Source organism: Sorex araneus, chromosome 1 (genome assembly GCF_027595985.1).
Source record: "Sorex araneus isolate mSorAra2 chromosome 1, mSorAra2.pri, whole genome shotgun sequence".
NCBI lineage: Eukaryota > Metazoa > Chordata > Mammalia > Eulipotyphla > Soricidae > Sorex > Sorex araneus.
In genome coordinates, this window is record NC_073302.1 from 104118942 (window position 1) to 104142745 (window position 23804).

The following is a 23804-nucleotide window of genomic DNA, read 5'->3' on the forward strand; positions in this document are numbered from 1 at the left end:
ATACTTGTATACAATTTTTTTTCTGAAATTTTATTATTTCTTGGGGGAGCCACACCCAGCTGTGCTCAGGGCTAACTACTGGCTCTGTGACCAGGGATTACTCCTCACAGTACTCAGGGGACCCTACATGCTGCCAGTGATCAAATGAGGGTGGGTTGCATTGAAGGTAAGCACTTAACCCGTGTGCCATCTCTCCAGCTCCAGTTTCTTTGAACCTTGCCTAAAGAACTCAACTACCACAGGAAGAAAACACTGCATTTTGCAGAAACCCATGAAGGCATCTGGTGAAAGAAGTACTAAAAGAGTTGAGTCAAGGCCCCGGGATTTTGGAACGTTGAGCATAAGTCAAAGGTGGCTGTGGTGGTAGGCAGGGCTGGCTACCCACTGGACGGTGACTGGCTGGGACTCCTAGTGGATGTGTCTTTGGAAGCAAGAACTGATCCAGATGGGAAAGATGGGATCCGTTTTCCAGTTAAACACTCATTGAAGTAGATAAATTCCTTTTCTTAAAAAATGCAGATATAGGGACCCTCTGCGGCGCTTAAAGACTTTGACTCCAAAGATGTAACACATTCGGGCATCCAGCGCAGCACCTGAGAGCAATGCATTGGGACACCAAACTGGGCTACAACTCGGTGCTGCTGGGGGTGGATTTTTTTCCCCCCCCACCCTGTCTTCCTGCATGGAAAGCGGCGGGCTGGCGGCACCATGTGGCAGGCGCCATCTTCTGATTCCAGACCCACAGGTATTCGGATTTTACTTTGGGGGCTCCCAGGAACTCATGGGAAGGGGGCGTAACCGGCACGCCCTCGGCCCAGATAAACCCGGAGCTGCTGAGCGCGAATCGGACCCTCTGTGCCTAAAGACTTTGAATTCAGAGACTTCTTACAGCAATGCACTGGGACTGTGAGCTGGGCTATGTAATTTCTGGCAGAATTCTCCCTGGACTTTATACAGAAACCCAAAACCGCGCGGACGCTACCGCGTCCGCGCGACTTAACATTTATAATTGTTAGCAATGTGAATTGGTTCCATTTGAACAGGTCTGACTTGGGGGGAAACTCCAAATAATAACAGTAAGTTTTTGTTGAAAGTATTGAAGTTTTTTAATGTAGCAGCCACCTCTGGACTGTGAACTAAGCAAAAGCCCCACGCTGGCCGACGTGGCGTGGCGTACACCATACTATGAGGCGCAGGAAGGGGGATGAGGGGGAAAAAGAAAAAAAAAAAAGGGAAAAGGAAAAAGAGAAAAAAAAAAGAGAGAGAGAGAGAGAGAGTTATGTCAACTATAGTGAGTTTTGTGTTGAATTATGGAATGTAATCAAGGTAAAGAAAAAACGAAGTGAAATTCATTAGTTATACAGTAGGGGGTAGGGGGTGGGGGCGGGGGGTATACTGGGGTTTCTGGTGGTGGAATTTGGGCACTGGTGAAGGGATGGGTGTTTGAATATTGTATAACTGACATATAAACCTGAGAACTTTGTAACTTTCCACATGGTGATTTAATTAAAATTAAAAAAAAAAAACAAAACAAAAAAAAAATGCAGATATAGGTGTTGTGCCAACATTTAAACATGCCAGATATTCAGCAAATTAAATGAAGTCTAAGTACATGAGAGGGATTTAGGAAAATTTTCTGGACTTGTCTAAAAGTAACACACTCAACTGGAATGATATTGCCACCCAGGAGACTTTTATTTATTTATTTATTTTTTATTTTTTCTTACTTTTTGGGTCACACCCAGTGATGCTCAGGGGTTACTCCTGGCTTTGCACTCAGGAATTACTCCTGGCGGTGCTTGGGGGACCATATGGTATGCCGGGGATCGAACCCGGGTCGGCCGCACGCAAGGCAAACGCCCTACCCATTGTGCTATCTCTCCGGCCCCTATATATTTATTTTTTTAAATTAAGGCTCTGTGATTTACTAGCTATTAGTGACAATTCCTCACGCAGGTAATTACACCACACACCTTACCAGTGTATCCACCCCCCTTCCCCAAAGACCTCAACACACTTCCCTTACAATTTCACCCACCAAAAACTCAATTATGCAGATCTATTCTGCGGTGTTGCTCCCCCTGCCCTGCCAAGTATTTTTAAGTGTTTGTGTCAGGAGCACACACAGGCGAGGTCATTCTGAACCTCTCCCTTTGTTTCTGACTGACTTCACCCAGCTTGGTATCCTCTAGCTCCGGGAGGCTTTTGGACTTGAGGAATTTCATTTTACAACTTGGGGAGTCCCACTGACATCTAGTTGGTGGAGAAGAAGGATGGTCTGTTTCCTCAGTTTAACAGAATTCCAGTAAGATGTGTGTATGCATCTTATGAAGCTGTTATTCTTACTTTCTTATTTATCTTTGCTGGAACTGTTCTTTAGAGCCTAGGGTTCCTGATTAACATTTCTGAAATTGTAATTTGACAAAAAAAAAGCTCTTAACATTTAGATAAGACTTTCAACAACTACTTAATGGTGACTGCACATACTTATGTTTTTGACTCTGATCCATCATTTCCTGATCAATGGCTTTTTGCATAACTGAAGTACCGACATTCCCTTGAGCTTAAAGTTAACTAAGCAAACAGATCTGCTCTTTGAAAATGTGCATGCCAATGATCTCCTTTGTCTCACAGTACTAGTACTGCAAGTTCTGCAACAAATTCAGTTATAATGCAAAATTCATGCTTCTGAGCTGATCCCCAAGCCTGCAAAAAAAAAAAAATGATGGGAAGTATATACTGAATTATTTCATCAAGTGAAGCCCACGTCAAAAAACCAAGTTTCAACAGGAAAAAAAAAAAGATTAGCTAAAAAAATAAACAGGGGTTGTAGAGATAGTACAGCAAATAGAGTGCTTGTCTTGTACACTGCATACCCCGCCTCAGTCTTGGGCAACCCCTCTGCTTCTCTGAGCCCACCAGGAGTGATCCCTGATTTCAGGGTCAGGAGGAAGCCCTAAACATTGCCGGGTGTGGCCTTAACAACAACAAAAAAGGAACAAATGATACGTTAACAATTTACGTTCATTATCTTGAGTCCTGTTAGAGGTGCAATTATCTTACCGAATGTAAGATTTTTCTGCTTGCCTAAAAGAGATATTTATAGAAAGAAGTAACTGGCATCTAGGTCAAGAAATCCTCAGTGGGGAAGGGCAGAGTCTAGGGATCCCGCTCAGGGCTTCGTGCTTGTTGGGCATGTGACGAACACTCCAGCTATCGCCCTGCCCGAGTTCTCCCATCTCTGGGGCTACATTTACGCTGCCCAACCCTGTGTCCTCAAACTTTTAATAAAATTTTGTTTTAACTCATGCAATGGTTGAGTATCCTTGAAAATGCTATGGTACATACAGTAGACTTACGTGACTAGATTAGAAACGCGTTTTATGTTCTATTAGTTCAGAATATGTCCCTGAAGTGACATAACTGGTAAGAGAGATTGTCATTTTTAAAGAGAAAAATGCAAAGATAATCCATGTGGGCAGCTCTCGCCTGAGACTGCTGTGCCAAATACGATCACTCTATTTATGCGATGGAACGAATGCATAGGAATCTGTCCTCTAGGGAAAATTTCGGCACTGTAATAAGACAATACAGATATCAAGAGTCAGAAACTGCCAGAGTTATAGAACTAAGGTTTTAGAAAAAGTCATTTTCCCCCCTCTTTTGTAATGTATTTAATAGATTCCCCAATCAGGAGTTCTTTATAAAGTAATAGCTATAGTGATAAGGTCTCTTGAGCAGTGGCTAAAGCATGTTTCTCAAAATCTACCAAAAAGTCTGAGTTTATAAAGGGCTCCTGGTGATCATTTCATGTACGTTTAGCAACGGCACAGTCAACTGTGCAGAGTGCTGCTATTGCTACTTATTTCAGTTATCTCTCTTGTTTTGACTCTTTTTAAAATTGTATTTTATTATTATTATTATTATTATTATTATTATTAATATTATTATTATTGGGCTGGAGCGATAGCACAGCGGTAAGGCGTTCACCTTTCATGCCGCTGACCCGTGTTCAATTCCTCTGCCCCTCTTGGAGAGCCAGGAAAGTTACCAAAAGTGTCGCGCCCCCACTGCAGAGCAAGCTCCCCATGGTGTATTCAATATGCCAAAAACAGTAACAATAAGTCTCACAATGAGAGACGTTACTAGTGCCCGCTCGAACAAATTGATAAGCAATGGGATGACAGTGACAGTGATTATTATTGTTATTATTATTTTGCTCTTTGAGTCACACTCAGCAATGCTCAGGGGTTACTCCTGGCTCTGCACTCAGGAATTACAACCCTGATGGTGCTCAGGGGACCATATGGGATGCTGGGAATCAAACCCAGGTTGGCTGCATGCAAGGCAAATGCCCGCCATGCTATCGCTCCAGCCCCATTAATATTATTATTTAAATTTTATTTCCTAAGATCACATCAGCCACCGAGGTACTCCCTTTCCTCTGCCATTATCGCACCATTCACACCCTTCCCTCCTCTGCATGGTAGTTCAGTTCTGTAGACTAGATCTCTGGCTCTGCTACCTCTGACCATTTGTTATTTCTTTATATTTTTTTCTTCTTTCTTTTCTTTTCATTCTTTTTCTTTTTATTCTCTTCTTCTCTTCTCTTACTTTTATCGTTCCCTTCCCTATCCTTCCCTCCCTTCTGTTTCCTTCTTTTCATTTAGCTTTTGGGCTGCACATGGCAGTACTCAAGGATTACTCCTAGTTCTATGCTCGGATATCATTCCTGGTGGGTTGAGCACCGGGGATCAAACCTGGGTTGGCCACATGCAAGGCTAGCACCCTATCTGCCATACCATCTCTCTGTCCCCTCCTTCATTAATTTCTTTATATCCCACATATGAAAGTGTTTATTCTGCATGTAGTCCTCTCCTTTTGACTAATTTTGCTCAGCATGATACTTCAACTCCTCCACATTACAGCAAAATGCATGATTTACTGAGTAGTATTCTTAAGCTGAGTAATATTTGATGGTGTATATCTGCCATATAAAACATTCCAATGTGTAACAGAAAAAGTGTGAATGAAGATATTAAATATGTGACTCTATTTCTATATTCTATGTCTAATATTTGCTATTGGGATGTCTCTCCTTGAATATACACCTAATAAATGATCATCCTTAAAAGATGTCTTGCAGTCAACTTCGTGGTACTGCATGTCTGGATATCTAATCATTTTCCCTATAATTGACCAACATGCATAAGGCATAGAAATAGGTGACTAAATATATTCTCTTTACATTTGCTGAACATCTGCTGAAGGGACGATCTCACACGGGTGCATTAAGCTCCCTCTTCAGTGCCTCTTGTACCAGGGAAGTGACAGCCTATCATAGAATTCTCTAGAATCATTGAAATACTGAGAGACTGACACACACCACATGCACACGAGTGTTGCACACAATACAGGAGTCACTGAGCCGACAGAAGGAGGCCCCAGTAGTAACTCCAAGCTGTGTTGGCCCCCTGACTGAGCATATGCCTGACAAGTTGGAGGTTCTGGGTTCAACTCTAGGCACTAGTGGGTGTGGCCCTCGTGGCATCCTGACACCACTAGCTGTTGCCCCCACAGCAATAAAAACCAAACCAAAGAGACTCCTCCTTCTTCTTCAGTGCTTGGCTTCCCCTAGCACTGTTCATATTTCACTGGAATTGTTCTATAATCAGAGACTTCAGTTGTAATTCCCTAGGTTTATGTGGAGGCTTTGTATGTAATGAAATGTCAGTTAATTATCAAGATTGGGGCTGGAGTGATAGCATAGCGGGTAGGGCGTTTGCCTTGCACGTGGCCGACCCGGGTTCGATTCCCAGCATCCTGTATGGTTCCCTGAGCACTGCCAGAGGTAATTCCTGAGTGCAGAGCCAGGAATAATCCCTGTGCATCGCTGGGTGTGACCCAAAAAGCAAAAAAAAAAAAAACTATCAATATTGACTAAAATTTGGGTGAAGGAAGCCTAAAGAAGATAGTACATATTTGAATTTATCAAAAAATATTGAGGAAATTGGGGCTGGAGTGATGGCACAGTGGGTAGGGCGTTTGCCTTGCACTCGGCTGACCCGGGTTCGAATCCCAGCATCCCATAGGGTCCCCTGGGCACCGCTAGCTAGGGGTAATTCCTGAGTGCATGAGCCAGGAATGACCCCTGTTCATTGCCGGGTGTGACCCAAAAAGCAAAAAAAAAAAATATTGACGGGGCTGGAGCGATAGCACAGCGGGTAGGGCGTTTGCCTTGCATGCGGCCGACCTGGGTTCTAATCCCAGCATCCCATATGGTCCCCTGAGCACCGCCAGGGGTAATTCCTGAGTGAAGAGCCAGGAGTAACCCCTGTGCATTGCCAGGTGTGACCCAAAAACAACAACAAAAAAATATTGAGGAAATAAATAATGCACTTTATTTGAGAGAAGCCTTGTTAAGGATAAAATCATTCCTATAAATAGTAGAAGGCTCTGCTTAAACACCTTTCAAACACAATGCAGTGGAAAGAAGAGTAGTGAGAATGTTGGTGGCCTGGTGACCGGAGGAGAGAAGAATGAAGTACAATGCCGTGAGTTTTAAGCCTGAGGCAACATGGGACCTCTTTTTTTTTTTTTTTTTTTTTTTTTTACAAAATGTCCATGTTCCAGAAGTTTAGGTTGATCCCTAATTTATTGAACAGGATGTATTCTTGTCAAAATTTAAATAAAAGCACTTTGCTTTACTCTCCCTCAAATTGCCGATCAACAGAAAACCACTCATGAGTTAAAAAACACGTTTGCTGAAAGAAGTCACAGAAGTTGGAGAAAGGGGCAGTTCCTTCCAGCGAAGAAGAGTACGGTGACTGTGTTATTGAGTAAGGACCCCCAGGAGGACGGGGGTGGTGGCAGTCATCCTCAAAGAGAGGAAAGCTTAGGTGCGCTGGCTTCAGTTTTAAACTTCTCTAAACATCACTTAAAACGCAAAGTTGAGAGAGACACTTCAGGAAAATAGGACTGAAGCCAATTTGTCACCAGTCACTAGTTCTATGACAGAACCCTCTTTATCTGAGAAAGGACAAGACTATTTGGTGGGAATCTGAAGATGCACATTTAAAAGAAAAGTAATGGAAGTGACTAATCTACCAATAAGCACAAGTGGCTATTGTCTGTCCAGATCCTGTTGACAAGGACTTCTGAGTGCTAAAATAAAGAAGACTAAATGGCACGAAGATGGGAATCATGAGAAGCACAGATGAAATGAAAGTAGTTCAAGATTATTGCCTGGGACGGGGGGGCGGGGGAAGTAAAAGTGCTGAATTTTTAGAGTCAAGATGTGTGTTAGGATTTCTAAGTGGTAACTGAGAAAAAAACAACCCAGTTGAATATTTTACAAATTCTTCAAGTCTACCAAGCTTATAGCAGAGTAAAGTTATATAATGAAAAATAACAAACCCCTAAAAAATAGAAAGAAGAACCTATAAGTGGCAAGAGAAGAGAGAGAGGGGCATTAAGTTCAGATCCAAATAAGCAGTGAAGTCTCAGTGACCACAGGTTCTAATGAAGAGATAGCACTGTAGAACTGTCGTCCCGTTGTTAATCAATTTGCTGGAGCGGGCATGAATAACATCTCCATAGTGAGACTGAGACTTGTTATTACTGTTTTTGCCATATTGAATACTCCATGCGTAGCTTGCCAGGCTCTGCCGTGTGGATGGGATACCCTTGGCAGCTTGCCGGACTCTCCAAGAGGGACAGAGGAATTGAATTGAACCCGGGTTCGGCCGCATGCAAGGCAAATGCCCTACCCATTGTGCTATAGAGCCAGTCCACAATGAAGAGATAACCTCAACATATTGCGAGTGTATCTAATATGAAAGCACAAACAATCTGGAAATACTGGGTTTTGTTTGCTTGATTTTAAGCCACACCTGGTGGTGCTCATGCTTACTCTTGGCTCTGAGTTTGGGGGATCATTGGGGTCCCAGGGATTGAATCCAGGTTGACTGCATGTAAGGCAAACCCTACCCAAGGTACTCTCATGTGGGCCCTGGGATCTGAAACTATTGGGCAGCACAGATTGGGAATGGAAGGCTTGATCACACTGGTACAAATACAGCCTCAGTTCGGTAACAAAAAGGTTACACACGTGTACTTTCTAATGCTGGTGAAAACAAGACCAAACAATACCCACGCAGTAATGAGCTCTCTTTGCATACCTGCCCTCACGTACAGAACCATGGAATCATTTGGTACCTTCCAGATTGAAATTTGTAAACTTTATCAATAACATCAGCTTTCATCTTCAATGTGAATTAAAAATGGACTGACTTATCTTCCTTTTTCCATTTCATCTGTGGCTCATTGGGCGTTCTCTCTGTCATTTAGTGGTAGGGAAACTGGGGTGCCATTTAAACACCCCCTTCCTCTCTGAGTCTCCCACCTCCCTCCAAACCACTTGTAATAAATATTCAGCCTGTTGCGACCACTTGGAACTCTTGGGTTGGCATGTGTCCTCCTAGTTGTGTGTCTGTGAAGGGATAATGCAGGAACCTCAACCAGTTCACTCTCTTGTTAACATGCCTAGCCCATCTTACATTACTTGATTTCACATGCCATGAGACATGCACAGAGACTTTGCTCAGTTAACAATTTGCTCCCAAACGTTTCCTTCAGGGAGCTATATTTCTTTTGAGGGGGATTTAAAATCATATCAATGTGAACTATGAATGTTTTTTTTTCATTTTACAGTGACATAGAAATAAGATGCTATATATCTATATATGAATATATGCACATGTATGTGTACCAGTCTTATGAGATAATTTGAAAACAGCAAAATTTGAAAAAAATGTGAGTTGGTTTGCTGAAATGAATAATTATCTGTCACTCTGAAGTTACCAGAAGCACTAGTCATATGGGTTCTTCTGTTTCTATTATGTCTAAGAACATACAAAGGGTTCCCCCTGGTTCTCATTCACATGCACACCTTAGACTGGCTGATGTTTCTCTAAAAAACAATTATTTATTTGGGCCACACCCAGCAGTGCTCAAGGTTCATCCCTGACACTGTTCTAAGTCAGGGATCACTCATGGAGGGGATGGGGGGACCATATGTGGTCTTGGAGTTCAAATTTGGGTTAGCCTCATGCAAGGCAAACACCCTACCAGCTATACTATCTCTCTAGTCACTGGCTACTATTTCTACCTGGTTCATTAGTAAATAAAAACAAATCAAACAGTCCAACATCAAATGAATCTACTTCTCACTTTGTCAGTCCTTTGCTATGCCCTGTGGTCTCTTAGGCCCTGGAAGACTGTGGCATCTCTTTACTCATATTCCAAGAAGTATAGCATCTTATATTGTCACCACCAATGTAAATAAAGTCTTATTTTTATATGTGCTTCCATCACCAATTTATAAATTTCTGAGTCTCTGATAGGGTTGATAACAAGACATGTGATTTCTGCTATAAGATATTGAAATAAATTGAATAATAATAAATTGTATTATATTAAACAAATATTTAGATAATAAACAATAATAGACACTTTAGTGTTTTATAAGGTTCTTTGCTTTCTGGTGACTTTCAAATCTGCTCTTCAGTAATGAGACATTGTGTACTCAAAAAATAAATTATGAAAGGCCTGTGGCACCTTTCTCTCGCCATCTATGTTCAGTGGCGGTCTCACACCCACACCGCTTTCTGGACCTGGGGTGGCCAATGGCAATGGGCGGACGAAGGAGGGAATGAGGGCCAGGCTGGTAGGTGTCAGGTGCGGTTTATTTCATTCCAATCTCCATTCTCTTCCTCCACCCCTTCCCCGATCTCCTTCATCCTCCTCTTGGATCCTGCTCCCTCATACTTCTCCTTCCTGCTTCTGCCGCCCCCGCCCCTGGCCCACCCTTCCAGCCTTAGTTAAATCCCAAATCATGAGAGGTTGGGGTAATAACTACACATAAGAGTGGTCATACAATCAACAGAGGTAAAATCCTTCCCTCAGGGGAAGCTTCTTCTAGGACGAACTCTCACTTAGCAGGACAACCCACGAAGAGTGAAATTCCATCTATGGGTGTGTTTCTCCTCTCCTAGCCCAACAAACATATAAGCATTCATAATATTAGTCATTTTGTACAGACACAGTAAGAGATACATTAAGCTTATAGGATTGTTCTCCTGGGGGCATCTTGCTATAGATCTCAGACTACAGTGCTCAGGCCAGATTAATCTTTCCTTAGGGGAAGACTAATTCAGTTGTTACTTTTTGGATCATGACAGAATTTGTCCATGACCATGCTCTTAACTTATAGTTAGGAATTGTGGCACATTGACCTGGCCCATTTTGATGCCAGGGTAGCTCACAGTTTGCTTTGAATCCATCCAGTCCCTCTTTGGGCCCCTGCTTTTGGGGTGCTAGGAACTAAGGAAAACTGAGGCTTAAGTCGAGAAAGCAGATGTCCAGAGTGAATTTTTTTTTTTTTTTTTTGCTTTATGGGTCACACCTGCCAATGCACAGGGGTTAATCCTGGTTCTGCACTCAGGAATCACCCCTGGCGGTGCTCAGAGGACCATATGGGATACTGGGAATCTAACCGGGGCCGACAGCGTGCAAGGCAAATGCCCTACCCACTGTACTATTGTTCCAGCTCCCCAAGAGTGAATATTATTCGGAGTCAATTAACTCCCAAGTTACAAAAGCATAATATTAACTATCTCTCTGTGTCTTTTCAAAAAGGATTTTGCTTCAAAGTAAACTATGCAAAAGAATATAAGAAAAGAAGGAATTTTTTTAATCTTATGAATACAAGTCCAGTGTCCTTAGAAGGCACTGCCCTTATAGACTAACAGAGTCTGATTAGAGGAAAAAGGTGACAGACCAGTTGGGGAGGCAGAGCACAAAGAAAGAGGTTGCAGATAAGCAAAGGAATGGATGTGACTCAGGTGCACTGTGATGGGGGTAACCTGATAAACCTAAGCACTCTCTGGCAAGGTAGAAAGGACAAACCAATGTTATCCTACGAGACATGAATATTTTTTATTGTTTTATTCTTGCTTTTTGAATGGACATTTAATATCTAAGACAAATCACTGTCTCTTTTACTCTTTCTGTTCATATCTCCCTTATCTCTTACACCCAATGAACATATGATACACACACACACATACACACACATATATACAGAGAAATAAAGTTATAATTTCTTTAGACTTTAGTGAAGCAAATCTAAGGTTATGGTAAACATCATAAAACAGAAAATAATACAGAGCAATAAAATAGGCTATGATAAAGAATGAATAGTAGATATGAAAGGAAGTCAAATATCATCATGTCTTTATTATACTGTCTTTTCTATTAGCATTATAATATATATGGAAATATCCATTATGTTTATTCATTAGATTTAATGAGCTAGACAACTTTTTAATTTTAGAGAAACTGTTATGCCACAAATATACCTTTTGAATAACACATTTTATTGTTATGAATACAAAATTAATTCTTTTCACTGACATTAATACTGAAAATACTTTTAGTACAAATTAGAACTCCATTTTATTGTGAGAGGAGGGCTGTTGGACCACATCTGGCTGTGCTCAGGGATCTATATGAATTTCCAGGAATCAAACCCCAGTGGATGCATGCAAGGTAAATGCCTAAACTCCTGTACTATCTCTCTGGTCATAAGCAACTCCATTTCTTCCCAATACTATCACTGTAGTTATTAAACTAATGTGTGCTTACGTAAGCTATAAATACATAGTGACTGGAAAATACATAGTGACTTCTAATTACTTTCTTGTAATTAGAAAGTAGATATACATATGATGAGTGAAGTCAGTCAAGAGAAAAGGGTTAGATTTGTTGGTGCCTGAGGGCCCTGGAATGTGGGATAGAACTTGAACTTGGAGTCGTACGCAGGCTAGGTATGTGTTCCAGCTCTTGGTACTTTCTTCCTGGTCCTGTCCTTAATTTCAATAAATGACAAAATGATTTATTGCTTTACAATTGGCTCACTTAAAGTGTCAAGTCAGTTTCCCCCATAAAATTTAGAATGCAGCAATATACTGAGGATTTCTCATATATGCCAAGGCACGGTGCTAGCACTTGACTTCTATATTGTCATTTATCAGACTTTAGAAGGTGAGAACTTTACGGCTAGTGAAGATATTGTAACGATATGAAAGTGTCAAGGTATCAAATAATTATACTGTTAGTTATGACCTTGATACACTTTTAATCTTTTTGTTTGTTTTTGGACCACACAGGCAATGCTCAGTCCTTACACCTGACTCTGTGCTCAGGGATCACATCTGGTGGTCTTGGGGGGCAATATGGGGTGCAGGAGATTGAATCTGGGATGGCTGCATGTAAGATAAGTGCTCCACCTGTTGACTATTGCTCTGGCCTGATATGTTATTTTTATGTAGGTGACAAGCATTTGTTTTCAGATTGAAGAATGCATCTATCTCTGACAGTATGTTTATAGAAGTTTTGAGTGAAAAGGTGCATACGTATGTAAAGTATGTGTACATCAATATGCTATGTACGTAGAAATATCTACCAAGATCCACAGGGTAAACATTTTGTCGGAGAGTGGTCAGGCATTTAAGAAAAGTCAGAGTATTAAGGGAAACTGTCACTGTCACTGTCATCTCGTTGCTCATCGATTTGTTTGAGTGGGCACCAGAAACGTCTCTCATTGAGAGACTTGTTGTTACTGTCTTTGGCATATCCAATACACATGGGTAGCTTGCCAGGCTCTGCTTCTCGGGCTCGATACTCTTGGTAGCTTGCCGGGCTCTCCGAGAGGGGCGGAGGAATGGAACACGGGTCGGCCGAGTGAAAGGTGAAAGCCCAAACTGCTGTGCTATTGCTTTAAGGGAAACTAATTTTTAAAATTAGTGACCCCTGCTGGACATCGCTGGCTGTTTTGTAAGAATCGGGTGGAATGGCATTGGAGGGGCACGGAGGGGCCATGGCCGGGCTGAGTCGCAGAGCCGTTGGGCACGGAACCTCGGTGGTGGTGTGTGCAGTGGCTTATCCACTACAGGATGACCTGGGTCTTGGCGTGGGTGTTCGACCTGGCGCAGACTCTTCGTGACAGGGTCCTGCTCTGCCAGCTGCTCAACAACCTCCGGGCACACTCCATCAATCTCAAGGAGATCAACCTGAGGCCGCAGATGTCCAGGTGCTGCCCAGAGATTCAGGCAGTGCATCTTTGTCAACATGTGGATCATTACAACATGCCAGCCGACCAAAAGCTCACTTTTGAGAGACTGGGAACACCTGTAAGGATGATTAGAGGCCACCCAAAAGCCTCCATCCCTCTCGGAGAGCCTGGCAAGCTACCGAGGATATCCCAGTCACACGGCAGAGCCTGGCAAGCTACCCGTGACGTATTTGATATGCCAAAAACAGTAACAGTAACAACAATAACATGCTCTTCGTGTTCCTGGAGTGAGCAGATGCTGTTGGTCTGCACTGGCATAGGACAGGGATGAATGAAGACATTACTGGTGCCCGCTCGAGTAATCAATGAACAACAGGATGATTGTGATATTGTGATAGTGAATTTTTAAAATTAATGTGTTTCAACATATTATATTGAAGAAAACAATTCCTCCTCTTACTGTGCCCTATGTCAAAGACTCTTTGCTTCATTCAATTAGCATTTCTGCATTTATCATTTGTGGGAGGGGATGAGAAAGTGGTTACAGAGCTTATTCTTAGCGGATACGGCTTTAAAATTCCTGATGTCCAGGTTGAAGAGTTAGGGGCAACTTTGAGCTCCTGGACGATAGACGTTAGAGAATAGTGGGGGAGGCTTCCTGTTCCTGAGTCTGGAAAATTCCACCCTGGGTTAGCAGGAATGGGTGGGTAGACTGCTTGGACTATGGAGGAGGCATCCGAGAGTGAGCGAGAGCGACTGAGAGCTCCGTGTTAAGTCAGGCCCAGACTTAGTAGGAAAGGGCTGTTCAGAGGTGTTAGCCTGCCTGAAAGATCAGAGGAAGGGAAACACATAATATCTCCAAAACAGAGGCGCGACATCGGTGCGGTGGGCATGCCCAGCTACCAGACCCAGGGAACCTGAAGAGCCCCTTCTCTGCCACAGTGCCCTCTGAGTACTGGACCAAGGGGACCCCTGCAAGTCTTAGGGGGTGGGGGTGGGAGGGAAACTGGAGCCCATCCCCTCCGCGGGGCCCCGGGGAAGACAGCCAAGTGTGCGGGCAAGAGACTCTCTGCAGACACTCAACAGTGTAGAATAATTAATGACAATCCACAGACACTACATGGAAGTGGTCACGTACCATCAGGCATGAGGGGTGAGGAGGGTTCAGAAGTAGCTAGAAGCATAAAGAGAAGTTGTTATTCAAGTAGATAGCACTTTGTGGCTTATCAATGCCAACCACAGTCCTAAGTGACAATTCTCAGAAGTCCAAGATTCTGACGTTCACAGTCCCCACCCCAAAAGATCAAATCCTTGACTGTTTAACTTCTGAGTACGACTCTCATAGTTGCTAAAAATGAAGAACAGGAGCAGAATGAACTTGGTCATTGGTAGTTTGGTCTGTAGATATTATCCCTGGCCTGATACTATCTTGAGATTATTCTTTTTTTTTATGTTGTTTTTTGTTTGTTTTATTTATTTTTTCTGTCATTCCTCTGATAGATCCTTCACAACCCACCAGGGCAAATCTGACTTTGCTCCCAATCAGACAGGAAGCATTTCCGGGAGGACTCATAGCAAGAAAGAGGGGTCTGTAGGTATTGTCTGGGTGCCCCAAACTGAACTGTCCCGTATCACCAACGTCTTAAGGTGACAAAAGTTCCCTGTCCCAGTACCTCTATGCTTAAACAAAGTGCTCCGAGCACGTTCACAATGAATGCTCAGGTTCTTAGATGTTGCTCAAACATGGGAGAACTGTCCTTAAAAAAATTTGGGGTATTCTATTCTCCACTGTCTATTTCTGGATTTTGATCTTTTAAGATTTTTAACCTTTAGCAATTTGGCATTCAGTATGTATCTTCCAGGATAATAGCCCAAACTTTAATTGTACCTCTGTACAATGTGTGTGGTTATAGACATATATACCAGTGGAGATGTGTACAAAGAACTCCCACGCCCTATTGCTGCTTCTTTCTTACACTGACATGATGCTGCTGCCAGAATCCTTGCCTCACAAAAGCTTCCTGGAATCAGAGAGAGAGAGAGAGAGAGAGAGAGAGAGAGAGAGAGAGAGAGAGAGAGAGAGAGAGAGAGAGAGAGAGAGAGAGAGAGAGAAGAGAGAGAGACAGAGACAGAGGGAGGGAGGGAGGGAGGGAGGGAGGGAGAGAGGGAGAGAGAGATTGGGGGGAAGAGAGGGAGACAGAGAGAAATAAGGAGGGAGAGAGGGAGGGAGAAAGGGAGAGAGAAAGAGAGAGGGAGGGACAGAGGGAGAGAGAGAGCGGGAGGAAGGGAGGGAGGGAGGGAGAGAGGACTAGAAATTGATTTAGTTTAAGGTTCCACCATCCAGGGTGATGAAGACCAGAAACAGAAATGTACTTCAGTTACTGAAAAGAATATTTAGGGGGTCTGGAGCAATAGAACAGCAGGTAGGGCATTTGCCTTGCATGCTGTCAACCCGGGTTCAATTCCCAGCTTCCCACATGGGCCCCTGAGTACTGCCAGGAGTGATTCCTGAGTGCAGAGCCAGGAGTAACCCCTGTGCACTGACGGGTGTGATCCAAAAAGCTAAATAAATAAACAAAAATAAAAAATAAAGGTCATACACTATAAAAAAATAATTAGGAGTGCCATTTGGTGGGTTGGGGAGATTGTGCAAAAGGCCAGCGAGCATCCCTGGTCTGCACAGGGCCCAGTGTTTGAGACCTGCGCCCCACTTTCCAAGCATTGCAGGCTAGCCCTGGTGGCTCTGCAGGTCCCGAGGCCTTCCTGGAGGAATGGGAGGTTTTTTCCCTAAAAAAGACAAAAGAAAAGAAAACCCTTTAAGCTCCTCTTCAAAGCCGTGTCCTTGCTGTCTGGAGTAAAGAGAATGACGAGCATGTGGGGAATCCTGCGCAGTGGCCTCTCAGAGGCCGGGCACCACACGGTCACAGCAGAGAGGGCAGAGCAGCTGGCCGGAGTCCAGGAGAAACTCTGGTTGTGGGAGGCGTGTTCTTGGGCCTAGTCCTTTGGTATCAAAGCCCTCTCTTCTGTCCCCCTCTCTATGGCAAGGCATCCCCCAGATTCTGCGCTGAGAGCTTGGGTCTGGCAGGCCTGTCTTCTCTTGCTTCGTGGTCCTGCTGCTCTGCCATTGGCTATCTTTGTGCGCTGCTCTGTCTCTTTCTACATCTCCCCCTCCATTGGCTCCATTTGATTGGCACTTGGTCCCTCTCAGGATTTGCCGTTCAGGCAGCACTCGGCGGAGACTTCCTCTGTTGTGCGGGCGTTCCTGGAGGCTCCACGGGCTTTTATCTCTGGGGCTTTATTTGATCATGCAGTGGCCTAAGTCCTGCGCTGCTGCCCCGCCAGGGCAGGGATAGTCATCCTCAGGCGCGGGGGGCAGGGACTTCACAGACGGGGAGGCATCCGCTCTCTGGCAGTGCCCCGTCTCCAGTCTACTTCTGACCTGCTAAGCAACAGGACCAACAGCGATAGAAAAGGCTCCAGTAGCGCAAGTGATAGCGCAGTGGGGAGGGTGTTTGCCTTGCATGCAGCCGACCCAGATTCGATTCCCAGCATCCCATACAGTCCCCAAGCACCGCCAGGAGTAATTCCTGAGTGCATAGCCAGGAGTAACTCCTGTGCATCTCCAGGTGTGACCCAAAAAAACAAAAAGAAAAAAAAAGAAAAGGCTCCAGTAATGGGCACACCCTGACCTTACTCATCCTCCCCCGAAGAGCTGATCATCCTGGGTGACCTATGGAGATTACATCAGGAAGTGAAGCAAGGCAGTGAGTATACAGGCTGCTGGCCCTAAACCAAGTTGCCCTAATGTGGATGTTCATCTACTAGATCATCCATCGATTCAACCCATGTAGGTCTTTGGGTAGGCTGACGATAAAGGTATAAGCATCCCTACCCATTGCATCACACACAGTAGTCTGGGAGATGAAACAAGAGCAAAAGAAGCAGGATAAGCCAAGTATCAAGTGCATCAGAAGGAATTAGAGGAAAAAAGCCACGATACGTAGATGATAAGATAAAAGCCAAGAGAAAAACATGTGCTGTGAGTTTTAAACAAGATGATCGCCCTGAGTTTCATTGAGAAGAAGGCATTTGAGTTCTCTAATTACATTTTTTACTTTTTCACTAGCCAGAGTCAATGATTTGGCAATGATTTCCCTCCAGAGAAAAGCAGGAGACAATAAACATGAACCTGTATTTCTCATACGTATATACATCAGCTTCTGTTGCAGAACCCGAGTTACGTGAAAGGGGGTAAAAGCAGGAGGGGGTGAAGGGGGCAGGAGAGAACCAGAACCTTCAGACAGGATATTTGGGCCACCTGACAATTTCCGACTTTTTGGGTTAAGGGTCAAAGCAACCCAGCATTTGCTCACCTGTGGACACAAAGCATAGAACTCAATCAACTAGTTCTCTTGAAAATCACAGGTGAAGGAGGGAAGAAACGCAAAATGTATCTACATCAGTCCAATCATTGGAAATCTGTCCATTTCAAGTTATCTAAATTGGTTATCTGGGTGGATCAGATACCTGGTCTTGCACCTGCAATGAGAATTCTTAGAAGATAAAGTTTGCTATATATAGATATATCTTTGACAAAAGCACATTTTTACAAAGGCAGGAAGCTATAGGCATTTTGTTTCTCTAAGTGAGATTTCAAATTTACACCCATCTCTATTTATTATCTATCTATCTATCTATCTATCTATCTATCTATCTATTATTTATTTATCTATCATGTATTAGTTTCTTGCTTGTTCTGCTGCTGTAACAAATGAACACAAACCCGACCTAAGACCTCACAGACTTATTATCGTATGCACTGGAGGTCAGATGTCTGAAGGGTATTGTCAGCCCTGCTCCTTTCTGCAGGCTCTGAATCTTGTCTGGAAAATAACCAGCGTCCCTGCCCTCCAGAGTCGAGAGGCCGGCAGTGTATCACTGCAGACTCTGCTCTTTGCTCTCATCATTGCGCCGTATTCGCTGACTCTGACACCCCTGCAAACCTCCTCTAAAGACCCGGTGAGTTTGTTGAGCCCACTGGGATTATTCAGTGTAATATCAATACTTTGACTTTTCATACATCCACAGAGTCCTACGCGCCCTCTCCAGTGACCTATTTGCAGGTGGACGGGATGAGGGCAGGATCTCTTGGGGGACCATACTTTGTCAACTACAGGGAAATATTAGGAGACTTCTCTGTTTTTCATTCCCCAACTTACCCTGAAATGTTCTTTCTAAACCACCATTAAATAATATTTTTAAAATGTTATTTTAAACAAAATATTATTTTAAACAAAGGACCTTTGTTGGGGACTGCTCAGGACCCTGAACAAAAGAGGACCCCGAAACCTTTACCCTGGACAAACCGGAAAATTCCATTACCAGCTTTGCTTGACCTGAGGCAAAGGTGCCCTTGTGACAAAGGAAATAGCCAAACTCAAGAGGTAAAAGTAGCCCAGGGCAGTTAACTAAGAGACGCCATTAAGCCCCCCATTAAGTAGAATACCTTCCTCTACCTTGTGCATTCCTCCTGCCAGATGCTCCTGCCAGATAGACCCTTGCCTTCCCCTCCCCACTATTTCTCAATCTACTCTTGAAGAATGTTGTAAGCCCACCTAATACACCCCGAACCTTTCCTTATTTGGTCTGAGAAGACACTTCCCTGATGATTGACAACTTATGTACCAACCCCCTGCTAAGAAAAGTATAAAGCCAGTGTGACAGTTAATAAAGTTGCCCTTGATCGGCATGTGTCGTCTTGGGCCCCCTGTTTACTAACCTCACTAGTCTTATTTCAGGTCGGGACCCTCACAGAATCCACCCAATTAGGAGCGCTTTCCACTGTTGTCTCTCCGCGGGCCGGAGAGATCTCCAGGGGAACGCGCAGACCTTAGCTTCCTAGTTCCACAAGAAACCTGAGTCTTATAATTTCTCTAATTCCTACTTCGCCTATCCACAGTTAGACTGTATTGATCTGAATCAGACAAAATATTGAGCAAAACAGATTTGGAGGGTGTGTGTGTGTGTGTGTGTGTGTGTGTGTGTGTGTGTGTATGTGTGTGTGAAAGCTTGACTTATCAATGAAGACAGTTATTATTTGAGATCTTTATGTGTTGCTGCTATTGTTTTTAGCCACAACCAACAAGAATCAGGAACTACTCTCAGTTTTGTGCATGGCCTGGTTATGATGATTGCTGTGAGAACTTATCAATGTCATCCCCAGTTCAAGAGCTCCTTGAGCCAATCATCAGTGTCATTGTCAATTATGGTGATGTTTGTTTCATTATTTGCCCTGTGGTTTAGAAAAACAAAAGAGAAAACTGCTGTTTCAAATGATCTTGAACCCTCTATGAGTAGTATAAACACATACTAAGTTTTCACAAATAGTGCCTGTTTATAGTTTTTTTCCTGGAATAATTATAGATGAGTAACTCCATTTGTTCTCTCTAAAGGATCCTGATTGATTTTGTTATATTGTCACCTTTCTTCTCATTCTGCTTATGCAATTTAAAAATAAGGAGGAACTTGCCATCCGAATATGACAGTACTACAGGGAAAACCTAATCAGATAGCAATTTTACTCTGAAATCTTAGAAATAGTTTGCACTATGCTCAAGGATAGTCTGATTCTTTAACTGTTTACGTAGACAAGAGTTAACTGAGTTTAAGTTCTACCACACAATATATAAATCTAAGTCTTCAAACAATTGCACTAATTTGACCTTTTCAGAAACAACTCCTTGTTTTCTGCCTCACCCACCACTAAAGTAAATTAACTACACATTTAAAAAATTTATTTTTATTTTAAGACCACACCCAATGGTACTCAGGGCTTACTTCTGGCCCTACACTCAGAGGAGCCACTTTTGGTGAGTTGGGGGACCATGTAAGGTTACTGGGAATCAAACCCTAAGCAAGGCAAGCACCCTACTCACTATACTATTGCTCTGACACCAATTCTGCACAATTTTAGTTCCCACCGAGTGGTTTTTGTCTACAAAGCTTCCCAATTTATGATCAATATCTCAATTTTTGAAAATCTAAAATCTTGATTTTATTTAGTTCAATATTATTGATCGTGTGGGATTTCTGAGTAGTAGTTGACATCTGTTGTCTCTTACTATATTTTTTTGTATTTTCTTACCTTTTGGCAATGATCTTAAAATACTTTTTCTTTCATTTTTCTCTTGACCTCTATCCCTTTGAGGAGAAGGAAAACAACTTTCAGTTAAAAAAGAGCAAGCTAAGGGAGTCCTTAAAATGTTGAGTCTCTTCTGTGTATGGACTGTGGAGCAAACATGCAAACATACAGATGATGCAATTAAACAGAGGCACAACTACAACTGCACAACTGTAAATACTATTTAAATCAATCAATGGGTTGTATCCAGGTCATCTGAATGGTTGCATCATTCTTCACAGTTCTGTTTGAGGTAATTTTTAGGGGACTCTGATAAGTTAAAAAAAGCAAGTTCTCCTTTCTTCTACAATAGTTCCTTAGCTTACACACACCAACACTTTTCTCACACACTTCTTTCTCATACACACAAATTGCATTCTTTTAGCTGCTTGACCAAGTTAAGTGCTGATATGTACATGAGTAAAAGCATTGCACTAAAATTGGGAACTGAAATTCACAATCTTATAAATAGCTTTTCTCCCAAGATTAAATTAAATTGAAAGAGCCTTTTCATTTAGTGATTTTAATATAATTATTAAGAAGTAAAACATGGCTAAGCTATTTGATCTAGCTAACAGAAGACCTGTTAATAGAAGCTGTATAAAATATATTTAATTTATAGAAGTTTATTTTCTCTCTTTTCCACTTTCATAAGAACATCTATTCTGCTATAGCACCTAGAATGGTTTTTAAAATAAAATACATCATTCTAGCATTTAGGAAAAATAATTATGTCAACAGAAAAAATCAGATACCCACCCTGTTTCTTGAGTCTGGTTCAGAGTTTGTATTATGTAGGGAAAAAAGGAAAAAAACTAGTTAAACATATGCATGGTAAAGGTAAACTCTGCAGGCAGTGCATTTTATTATTAAAGACGTGTTTGCTTTGAGATTATGGGTAGTAACTCAGGAAATTTTTTGCAGTGGAGGGAGGAAATCAGACCTGCCTAGTGTTTCTCTTTTTGAAAACAGCCTTTATTTTCCTGTCAATGCTGACCATTTCCCCAGTAACACATGTTTAATCCACTTAGTTTGCATGTGTCTCTATCTTTCACAGACACTCTCCCTGCTTTACTTACCCTTGGCCTATACCTTGACCTTCTGCAGCCAGCCTCAGTAAATTCAGAGCACAAACCTTTACCTGCAGCAAATGTGAATGGTTTCTCAGAAATATAGCATCCAATAAAAGCCGAAGCCGAATGAAATACAAAGGTGAGGTTGAGTATAATTTTCTCATCATAGCCTCTTCACTTTTTCTTTTTGACCTTCGACTTTGTTCCGGCCTCTGTCTATTTTTATGGCTAGATTAATTCTGCTATTTCAATGAGTCTGAATTTTTACAATCATATGGTTGGGATGACCTTAAGAAGTGCTAACCTCTTATATGAAAAAATGATAGAGAGACGGAAAAACAGATCAAGAAGATACCTTAGAGATGATTTTACACAGCCTCCTAATTTTGGAAGGAGGAAGGGGAAGAGAGGACAGGGGAACGAAGTTGACTCAACTTGCAGTTCTCTGACATTGCTGTCAAACCTCAGATCCTTCCTCACTTCACTAGAATTGCCGACCCAGGACTCATCAGATCCCAAGTTAGTGGAAGTGTGAGGAAAACGGGGCTAAGTGTTAAATTATTCAGATTATGACAAGAGTATCCAATGCTGGAACTTTGAATATCTATCTACTGATTGTGGGGAGTGGGGTTTTTGATCCATTACTGACTTATTGCATTGTCCCTGGTACCTAGGGATTAGATGATTTCCCCTGTGCTCTAAAATGTCCATTTCCCCATGTAGGATGTTTGAGGACTTTGGTCCTGACTTTCCTCCCATTTGGGTCTTATTTACTCTTCTCACAAAAGTCCCATGGGGGGTGGCACAACCCAGGACTCCCATCCCCCATAGATAAAACATAGCTCTTGAGCCCACATTCCATGCTTTTCCCAGCCTAACCTCCTTGAGAGTTGCTCTTTCTTCCTCCAGATCTGTGTAGGGTCAGAATGTGATGTGATCATCCACCACCAGCCTGAGAAAGTATAGGGACATTAATACTGATGAGTGTATCTTTAGTGTAACCAGCTGCTGGTGTTTTCTTTGTTTGTCTAACTCCATATGCCTCCTGTTTCTCATATCATGATCAAATTCAGTCTTCAAATCCTATCTGGAAGATGTGAGGGAGGGTCAGAGAAAGATAAAAAACAGTGTGTGAGGCATAAAATTGACATTTTCCAAATGTAAAAAGAGAATTATAGCTCTTATAAAAAAGAGAGCACTACAGTCTCCCAATCTGATTACTTCCGTCTCTAACTCCTCCACTTCCTGGGATGTCTGAATCATCTGCAGCTCTCAAAATTATTTTCCTTCAGCATAATAGCTATGATAGCAAGCATTATTTTATGGATGCTGTTCTTTGCTTTTTTTAAAACCATGCTTAACATTGTGCAAGACAAATAAGAGATACTTATGAAATAACTTCTTCTAATTGAACCTATGAAACATAAACAAAAACCTAATAAAGGTACTTCATTATCTCTTACAAATATAAACTACAAAACTTCCTTATATGAACAGAACTTGCTCTCAATGGAATGAACATCTTCGAATGCAGCAGCTATGTGTACCTGGGTCGAGAAATCAACATGAGCAACAACTTGGCACCAGAACTGCACAAGAGGAAGAGAGCAGCATGGAACGCCTTCAAGAACATCAAAGAAGTGGTTAAGAGGACAAAGAACCTCCGACTCTAGGCACATCTTTTCGGCTCCAGCATTCTTCCTACACTAACATACGCCTCAGAGACCTGGGCCCTATGAAAACAGGATGAGAACGATATTCGGGTATCCCAAAAAGGAATAGAAAGAGCTATGCTTGGAGTATCATGTTTCACTCAAGTGAGAGAAAGAATCCAGAGTTCTGACCTCTGTCAATGATCAAGAATCAGGGACACTGTCTCATTAATCAAGGCGTCAAAAATCAGATGGGCTGGACACGTGATGCGATTTAGAGACAACCGCTGGACAGAGCTGTTACTGACTGGATTACACAAAACGTCAAAAGACCGCGTGGCTGCCCACCTACGAGATGGTCAGACTTCTTAGTCAAAACCCTGAACGAACAGTTTGAGGCTCTTCATGTTCCTGGAGCAAACAGATATCACTGGGCTGCACTAGCACGAGACAGGGACAAATGGAGACATTACTGGCATGGGCTCGAGCAAATCAAAGGTCAACGGGATGACAAGTGATACAAGTGATAAAAGTGATGAACAGAACAGACATAATGCAAACCAACAGTGTTTGAATTTTAATTATATGGGTCTAGCAAGTGTAATATTTTCTGAGAAGTATGCTAACAGATACGTAATACATTTTTGTTTATTTTTTCCATCTAATCTTCAGTAGATAATCAAAAGGCAAAGAGAAAAATGTAGAAATAAGTGGTGCTTGGTAGAGAGCATGATATTTAGTTTTGTTTCTAAAACTTGTCAATT